Raw genomic sequence first — 8,426 nt, forward strand, 5'->3', positions numbered from 1 at the left:
CAAATACCCTTCCTTCTATTAGCTCCCTGCACCAAAGGGTAGAGGAGCACTAGGCTGGGACTCAGGAGACCAGGCTCAGCCACTGACCTGCTGGGTGACCTTGGGCAAGTCGCTTCACCTCTCTTTGCCTCAGTTTCCCTCCCTGTACAATGGACCCTCCTTTGTAAAGCTCTTTGAAGGCTATGGATGGAACATACTAGGCATTAGACACTCACTAGGAGATGAGGCACTGGGGATCCTCTACCTGTAGAGCAGAATGGTAGTGATGTGAGGAGTGGGTGTCACCTACCACCATCTGTCACATCACCCACCCATACCCTCTCTCCCCCATGCCCCACCCAGGGCCTACCTCACTTGCTCTTAGGTTTTGACTACACACCAAAACACGGCTGCCAAAGGCTCAATGGAGAGAGAATGAGTAGGTGAGCAAACGAAGGGGAAGCAGAAAGAGGGAGGGAGAGGACAGGATTGTGGGGGTTCACCAGTGTGTTTGAGGGGAGCTGTCTCACCCCCAGGTGACCAGCACCTGCCATCTCAGCTTCACGATGGGGAACTGCCCTCTAAGCCTCAGCTAAGAGGTTTCACCACATTCACCGACGGCCTCCTATCTTCCCTGCCCGCTCTTGTGCCCTGACAGTCTGATGTGGTGACAAGGAAAACATAAAAACCCAAGGATAAAAATCATTAAAAAACAAGAAGTTGAGCCCCTGAGGCTTTTCTGAGTTCCCTTCCTCGCAGGTATGCTGCCATCTCAGTGACAATGACTCCTCAGGTCAAAGCCCTGAGCCACAACAGAGAGATCTGCATAGAACCGGAGCTTTGCTGACTAGATCTGGGCTGAGTAAATGCCCCAAATCCTGTCCCAGAATGAAAACCCCGGGATGGGTCCCCTAGAGGAATTCTTGCCTTGAGCTGTTCCAAGGCCCTGGTCAGGCAGCTAGTGGGGCCAGACACAACATTTCCCACATCCCTTGCTCTGCTGTCCTGCCTTTGTTCTTGTCTTCTGCCCAAGGCTCAAATTTCTGTCTGGGAATCTCGTTGCGCTGTTGCCCTTAGCAGCACCATTGCACATTTCCCCCAGGGCCGGGAAAGCTGGTGAAACGCAAACAACTGCAGTTTTCTCAGGGCAGGAGCCTTTTTTCATTCTGAAATTGAGTAATTGCACAATATTACTTAAAATACAATGTTAGCGACGCGGCGGGCACGGCCTCTAAGTTCCAGTCTAAGGCTCAGGGGCAGAGCCCGCTCATTACTTGCTGGGTGGGCTCATGAGGACTTAAACAGAGCCCCCCCATGCAGGCATGGGGATCTGGCCACACCAAATAACTATTTGCAGGAGCACGGCCTAGATGTGAGTTGTTCAATTGACAGCACTGTTGTCGTCCTTGAACGCTGGGACAAGAGCTAGGGACCGAGTTGTTTTTCTCCGATGGCTAAGGCTATACAGTGCTATAGAATTATGTGAGGGGTCATGAGGAGGGAAAGGCCGGATTGGCTTTAAGCTGAGCTGCAAAAGAGAAATACCAGGCTCTTCCTTTTCCTGCTTCTGGCTGATCTTTAGAGACAAGATTAACAGTTGGGACTTCAGTTTTTCTTTCAAACTTCAATGGATCTTATTGGGGCCTTTTCTCTTTTAGCGCGACGTTCCTTTGTTAATATAGATTTTATGACCTGTTTTCCACTTCAGTGCCGCCAGTCTGTTGAGTCTATGCACTGTTGCCCACATCCAAGATAGCTGCCAACACATTTCTTGTTTACTTTTTTCTTTTGCCCTTGACAAAGATGGCCACTGCAGTTTCAGGCTCTCAGCATGTAGCTTTATAAGAGAAAAGGGGTCAGGGGCAGTGGGGGGGGAGGGGTCTCCTCACTGTGTCTTTCTCAACAGAGGGAGGTGGCTTGTTCTTTCTGCTGCACTGCTGTCTGATGGGAGATTGTGGCCCAGCTTCCTGACAGATTTCTTCTTGTTTGCTTTGATGTTTTACCTTCCTTCTGTATCGTCTGTTTTCTTTTTCTCGGCACTGATTCAGGATCCTTGCAGCCAGCTGTAGCTTCTCCTGGAAGAACCCCAGTTACATGCACAGGTACAGAAACGATGCTTTTTTATTCGCAGAGCGCCTGCAGGATACTAACAGCCTAGCTCCCAGCAGGGCTGGGAAGCTCAGGTTACAATGCGGGGACACGTCATACCTGCTGCCAGTGCCCTCTCCAGAGGGCGAGGCTGAGCCTGAAGAATGTCCTGCCGCTAATCCTTATCTAGGGAGGGGGTAATATTTGCCAGGTGAGCTCTGGCCTCCTATAGTAAATCTCTACTGGTACTCCCCTACTTTCATGTGAAACACAGGTTTAGCACCCTCAAAGTGGACTTTACACGGGTAACTTACACCAGGGGTCAGTTTAGCCCATCAGTTTAAACCAATACATGGTAAATAAGTAATAATAATAATAATAAACCCTAATTACTGAGAAGCAAAACATCTCCATTAGTAAGCATGAAATTCAATCAGGATTTCCTAAGGCAATCTGCCTGTTCCTGCAGCCTCATCATGGAAGTGGCTAATTTCATTTAGTCTGTTTCTTGATGGTCTTCAGCCCTACTACTGTGATGCTAATATTGTCCTGTTGTATTATCTCTAGAGAATGAGTGGCCAATTTGAGCCCCTTAATATAATTTGGCCCCTAAGTTTCAAGGGGATCTATTCACCAGATTACACCGTCTCTTCTCGGAAGTTGGGTGATGAAGTCTGGAAAGCCGTGAACATGTTATGTCGGACAGGTAAGGCATTAATGATATAGCTCTTTATATTTGAAAACAAAAACCAAAATGCTGACGCAAACTATGCAAAGCAAAGACAGGGTTCCTAACAAGAGCTGAATGTTCAGATACACAAAAAATGTGAGTTCAGTTGGTGATAGATACTGCAATCACATGCAATCTCTTTGGGGGCCATACTGTATTAAATCTATAAATGATTTTGTTCCACTCCATGGGGGTAGGGGGAGGGAAGGGAACTACTGCTCATCCAAGAACTCAAAACAGTGAGAGGTGATTGAGGTGAATCACTGAGACTAAACAGGAGTTGTTTGGATATACTGGTTCAAGCTGGGTTTTCCAGAGACAGGGAGTTAAAGAAAGGGCTTTTGGAATAAAAGGATGAACTTGAATTGACTCAGGGCCATCTTTCTGATCCAGAAAATAGACAAGATCTTCTTGTCCGGGGGGGGGGAGGGGTCGGGGAGGGAAACTCTTTCAGAAGGGTTGGGAAAGACTTTGGCCTGCTAGGGCCCCATAAGAGTGATGGGTGACTCCTGGTATGTTTAGTGTGTGTTTAAATCTGCTTCTTGCTTTTATGTGTGGTCTCTGGAATGCTTTTACCCTAAGAATAAAGGTGCTTGGGTAGTACCTTGTAACATCCTCATGGCTCTGGGAGAGAAAGCAACACCCAGGTGCTGGCTATTAGGCAGGCTGGCTTTCTGGAGATATCACGGTGTAATACTCCAATGGGTATTTGTGCTGAGGTGCTGCAAATGCATGTGTGAACAAGAGACTTATTCAAAGCCTCACTCTGTTTATAAAAGTTTCAGTCATCCAATCCAGGAGCAGAAACACCACCCGGTGATTATTCGGAGCATCACTTTCTCTTACTTAACCTCACCAGTCAGAGCAGACACTGACTTCAAAAGAGAGTGTAGCCGAACTATGCAGACAGAAAGGGGTGACTGCTCCTGCTTGGGATGTGCTCAGGAGTCAAAAGCAGCCTTCAAATGGCCACTAGAGGGAGCAGACGCCTTGGAAATAGCTCTGGCCTGGGAGAGTTTGCGAACTTGAAAACAGTCTGCCTGACTCCATGACAGCTGAGTTCTGTTAGTGAATGTTGTGTTTAAATGCTTTGGTGCCACCCATCCCTTCAAGATGAAGGGGGAATTGTGACTTGTTTTGGTGGCTGTACTAAAAGGATTGTCTCACAGCAAGATGTGGGTTTTTTCTTGTACACACAATAACATTAGTTTCTGTGTCACGGTGTCCCCTGGGCCTCTGAGCTAGCTTGGAGTTTTACATTTGCCAAGAGCACTTCTCCTTACCATTTTACCCCTTATTTGCTTGTTATATGTGGATTTCAATATATGTCTTTGCATCATTTGAAAAATAAAGTTTGCCACATGTACAGCTCTCTGTTCCCATGAACGAAGCACTGATCAGACCCCCAACTGAACGTAGAGATTCAAAGTGCTGGTTCAAAGTTTTTAAAATGTTTGTTGTTGTTGAGCAAATCACATTATAACGCTTAGTTGTTTTCTTTGCTTCCCTGAGAAGATGTGGCTGCCTGATTTGTTAGGACATACAGCATAGACTGCACAAGCAAAAACCACTTGAATGTCCAGGCCCCCACAGCCCACACGTACCGTAGCGAGAGACAGTTAGGAGAGTGCTCATGTAACTGCTTCTACTGCATTGCTGAGAAATGTTTGTTAGTGGGAGCGCTGTCCTTGAAACTGACGGCTCTGGTCCAGTTGCAGCTCCCACGGCACTGCCTGCTAGCCGTCTCTACTCAACTCGGGAGCTCAGAAGCAAACTGGCCCTCCATGGTGTCTGCATGAGGAGAACTAGGGATTTCCATTGTATTTATCTCCTCTCCAATCATTTCTGTTAGCATTTCATGCAACTAGAGGTGACTTGCTTGGGGGCGGGAGGAGGGTCTGTGCCCATTGCTGGGGAAATTTTAAAACTGTGAAAAAGGAGAGGAAAGAGGTAATAATGTTGCCGGGATCCAATGTTGCCTAGGATATCTCCAAGTGAAATGTCTCTGGACTTCTGGGGAAAGCTGCTGAACCAGTGTTAACAGAAGACTCAGACTGGTAATAGGATTCCTCCAGAGCCGTGAGAATCATGCAAGCGTTAGTAACAGAATCGTTAAGTGCACGTGAAATGCTGGGGGCCATTTCTTTCTCTACAATCGATTGGACTGTTGTGGTTCCCATTGCCACAGCATTTGTGCACCTCACAGTGTTCAATGGGTTTATCCTCACAACCGCCCTGTGATTCTCCCCCTTGTACAGGTGGGGAACTGAGCCACAGTCAGACTAAGAAGTAGGTTTTTGAAGGGATTTAGGCACCTGACTCCCACACCATTAAACATCTGGCCTGAAGTGACTTGTCCAAGGTCACACACATCTGTACAATGGGAATAACTTACTCTGCTAGGGATGGAAGCTGTTTCTGTAAGAGCAAAGTATTACGACCCTTCTACCCATCAGAGTTGGCAGCAACAAGGGCCGGGTTCAGTATCTAGAGGTTTCATTCCAAAAACACAATGTAAAACTGGCTCGAGCCCCCACCCAGTGACCTGGGACAAATATATACCACCCCCGCTGGGCACCTCCAAGAGGCAATACTTCCCCTCTCGCAAGCACAGAGTCTGAGGGTAGCAAAAGCCTTTTAATAACAGAGAGAAACAATGTGGCATTATGTTGGGGAAACACCACCAACAGGATTCATAACACAACCCATGAGCAAAAAACCCACCCCAAGCAAATTGGGGCGTGACCTTTCCCTTTGGTTCTTGAGTCCAGCAACCCAAAGTCACCCAAAGTCCCAAAAGTCCAACAACCCAAAAGTCTCCATCCCTGGTCAGTGCAGCACTAGAGTTTGAAAGTTTATCTGCAGAGTTTTACCTCCCAACCTGAGTGGATATGGGGGGGGGGTTTAAGGGGCACCTTAAGTGGTCCAAAGCCAATTGCCCCAACCTCTCCATGGGGCTCCGCTCCGCTCCACCAGCCGTCCCACGAATTGCTTCACGCTGCCAGCCGCCCCCATAAGCTGCTCCAGCCATCCCGCAAACCACTCTGCTCCAAGAGCTGCTCTGCTCTGCCAGCCGTCCCACAAGCTGCTCTGCAATATATCTTCAGGCTCCCCCACTACTTAATACAACACTCAGTGATTTCAGCTCTTGTAAGTTTAGCTCTTTTGTGATTTCAGCTTGTAGTAGGAGAGCCTCAGTGCTGGTGCACCATTGGCCCAAAGTGAATTCAGCTCAGTTGCCTGTAACTAGACTTCTAATAGAATCAAAATTAGCTCTGACATTCCACAATGGAGAAAGAAGAAAGTGCAATTAGCATGTAAGACCCTCACCAGAGGGCCCATACCACCAGATATTAACACCTATCCTCAACCTCTCTGCATTCATAGAATCATAGAAGCATAGAATATAAGAGTTGGAAGGGACCCCAGAAGGTCATCTAGTCCAACCCCCTGCTCGAAGCAGGACCAATTCCCAGTTAAATCATCCCAGCCAGGGCTTTGTCAAGCCTGACCTTAAAAACCTCTAAGGAAGGAGATTCTACCACCTCCCTAGGTAACGCATTCCAGTGTTTCACCACCCTCTTAGTGAAAAAGTTTTTCCTAATATCCAATCTAAACCTCCCCCACTGCAGCTTGAGACCATTACTCCTCGTTCTGTCATCTGCTACCATTGAGAACAGTCTAGAGCCATCCTCTTTGGAACCCCCTTTCAGGTAGTTGAAAGCAGCTATCAAATCCCCCCTCATTCTTCTCTTCTGCAGGCTAAACAATCCCAGCTCCCTCAGCCTCTCCTCATAACTCATGTGTTCCAGACCCCTAATCATTTTTGTTGCCCTTCGCTGGACTCTCTCCAATTTATCCACATCCTTCTTGAAGTGTGGGGCCCAAAACTGGACACAGTACTCCAGATGAGGCCTCACCAATGTCGAATAGAGGGGAAGGATCACGTCCCTCGATCTGCTCGCTATGCCCCTACTTATACATCCCAAAATGCCATTGGCCTTCTTGGCAACAAGGGCACACTGCTGACTCATATCCAGCTTCTCGTCCACTGTCACCCCTAGGTCCTTTTCCGCAGAACTGCTGCCTAGCCATTCGGTCGCTAGTCTGTAGCTGTGCATTGGGTTCTTCCGTCCTAAGTGCAGGACCCTGCACTTATCCTTATTGAACCTCATCAGATTTCTTTTGGCCCAATCCTCCAATTTGTCTAGGTCCTTCTGTATCCTATCCCTCCCCTCCAGCGTATCTACCACTCCTCCCAGTTTAGTATCATCCGCAAATTTGCTGAGAGTGCAATCCACACCATCCTCCAGATCATTTATGAAGATATTGAACAAAACCGGCCCCAGGACCGACCCTTGGGGCACTCCACTTGATACCGGCTGCCAACTAGACATGGAGCCATTGATAACTACCCGTTGAGCCCGACAATCTAGCCAGCTTTCTACCCACCTTGTAGTGCATTCATCCAGCCCATACTTCCTTAACTTGCTGACAAGAATACTGTGGGAGACCGTGTCAAAAGCTTTGCTAAAGTCAAGAAACAATACATCCACTGCTTTCCCTTCATCCACAGAACCAGTAATCTCATCATAGAAGGCGATTAGATTAGTCAGGCATGACCTTCCCTTGGTGAATCCATGCTGGCTGTTCCTGATCACTTTCCTCTCATGCAAGTGCTTCAGGATTGATTCTTTGAGGACCTGCTCCATGATTTTTCCAGGGACTGAGGTGAGGCTGACTGGCCTGTAGTTCCCAGGATCCTCCTTCTTCTCTTTTTTAAAGATTGGCACTACATTAGCCTTTTTCCAGTCATCCGGGACTTCCCCGGTTCGCCACGAGTTTTCAAAGATAATGGCCAATGGCTCTGCAATCACAGCCGCCAGTTCCTTCAGCACTCTCGGATGCAACTCGTCCGGCCCCATGGACTTGTGCACGTCCAGCTTTTCTAAATAGTCCCTGAGTTCTAAATAGTCCCTAATTCACTGAGTTTTGGAACCCATGTGCCTCGCCTAGCGAGTGCTACTTAGTTGGGGGCGAGTCCCTCCATCATAACAAAAGGCCAAGTACAGTTCCACTATCCTTGATTCACACAATCAGGAGAATAACAATTTATTCTTCCTGCCCCAATAACAGAGAAACTGGGGATCCCACAGCAGCCAAAGTGACCATTTGGGCAGCTATGGGCTCATGCGAGGCGGGGTGGGTATGCCTATGCAAATGAGATCAGCGCCTGAAGTTCTTTTCCACAACTTGCCACAACTCACCACCAGATGTCAGGGTGGAGCTCATCCTGACTCTGCTTACACGAGTAATGTTATCTATAATAAATGGCAGACTTTTTAATACAATATAATGCAGGTAGGAAGAGTTCTCACATTATGGGAGAGGATAGATTGCACTGGAGACACGTGCTCAATGTGAGAAAGCTAGGAATTTCCTCTCTGGGCTAGGAGAGTGGGTCAGCATATTAACAGACATCATCACATTAGAATAATTGCCGTGACATCAGCAAGCCCACATACATAATCCTTAATGCTGGGGAAATCACACATAGTTTCAAAATAATTAAAAATGGGATTAACCTAGATGCCAGCCATGGCCTTCCTAATTACTGATGAATAAAGCT

General features: G+C 47.5%; 1 long non-coding RNA gene across 1 annotated transcript; it reads left to right on the top strand.

The window, feature by feature from the left end:
- The first annotated feature begins 1,900 nt into the window (after positions 1 to 1,900).
- LOC125642253 (uncharacterized) lies at positions 1,901 to 4,364 on the top strand. Its single transcript, XR_007358343.2, has 3 exons — positions 1,901 to 2,081; positions 2,635 to 2,773; positions 3,577 to 4,364. It is a non-coding gene; the product is annotated as an uncharacterized LOC125642253 (long non-coding RNA).
- Positions 4,365 to 8,426: the final 4,062 nt, after the last annotated feature.

Source organism: Caretta caretta, chromosome 9, assembly GCF_965140235.1.
Source record: "Caretta caretta isolate rCarCar2 chromosome 9, rCarCar1.hap1, whole genome shotgun sequence".
NCBI classification, from domain to species: Eukaryota; Metazoa; Chordata; order Testudines; family Cheloniidae; genus Caretta; species Caretta caretta.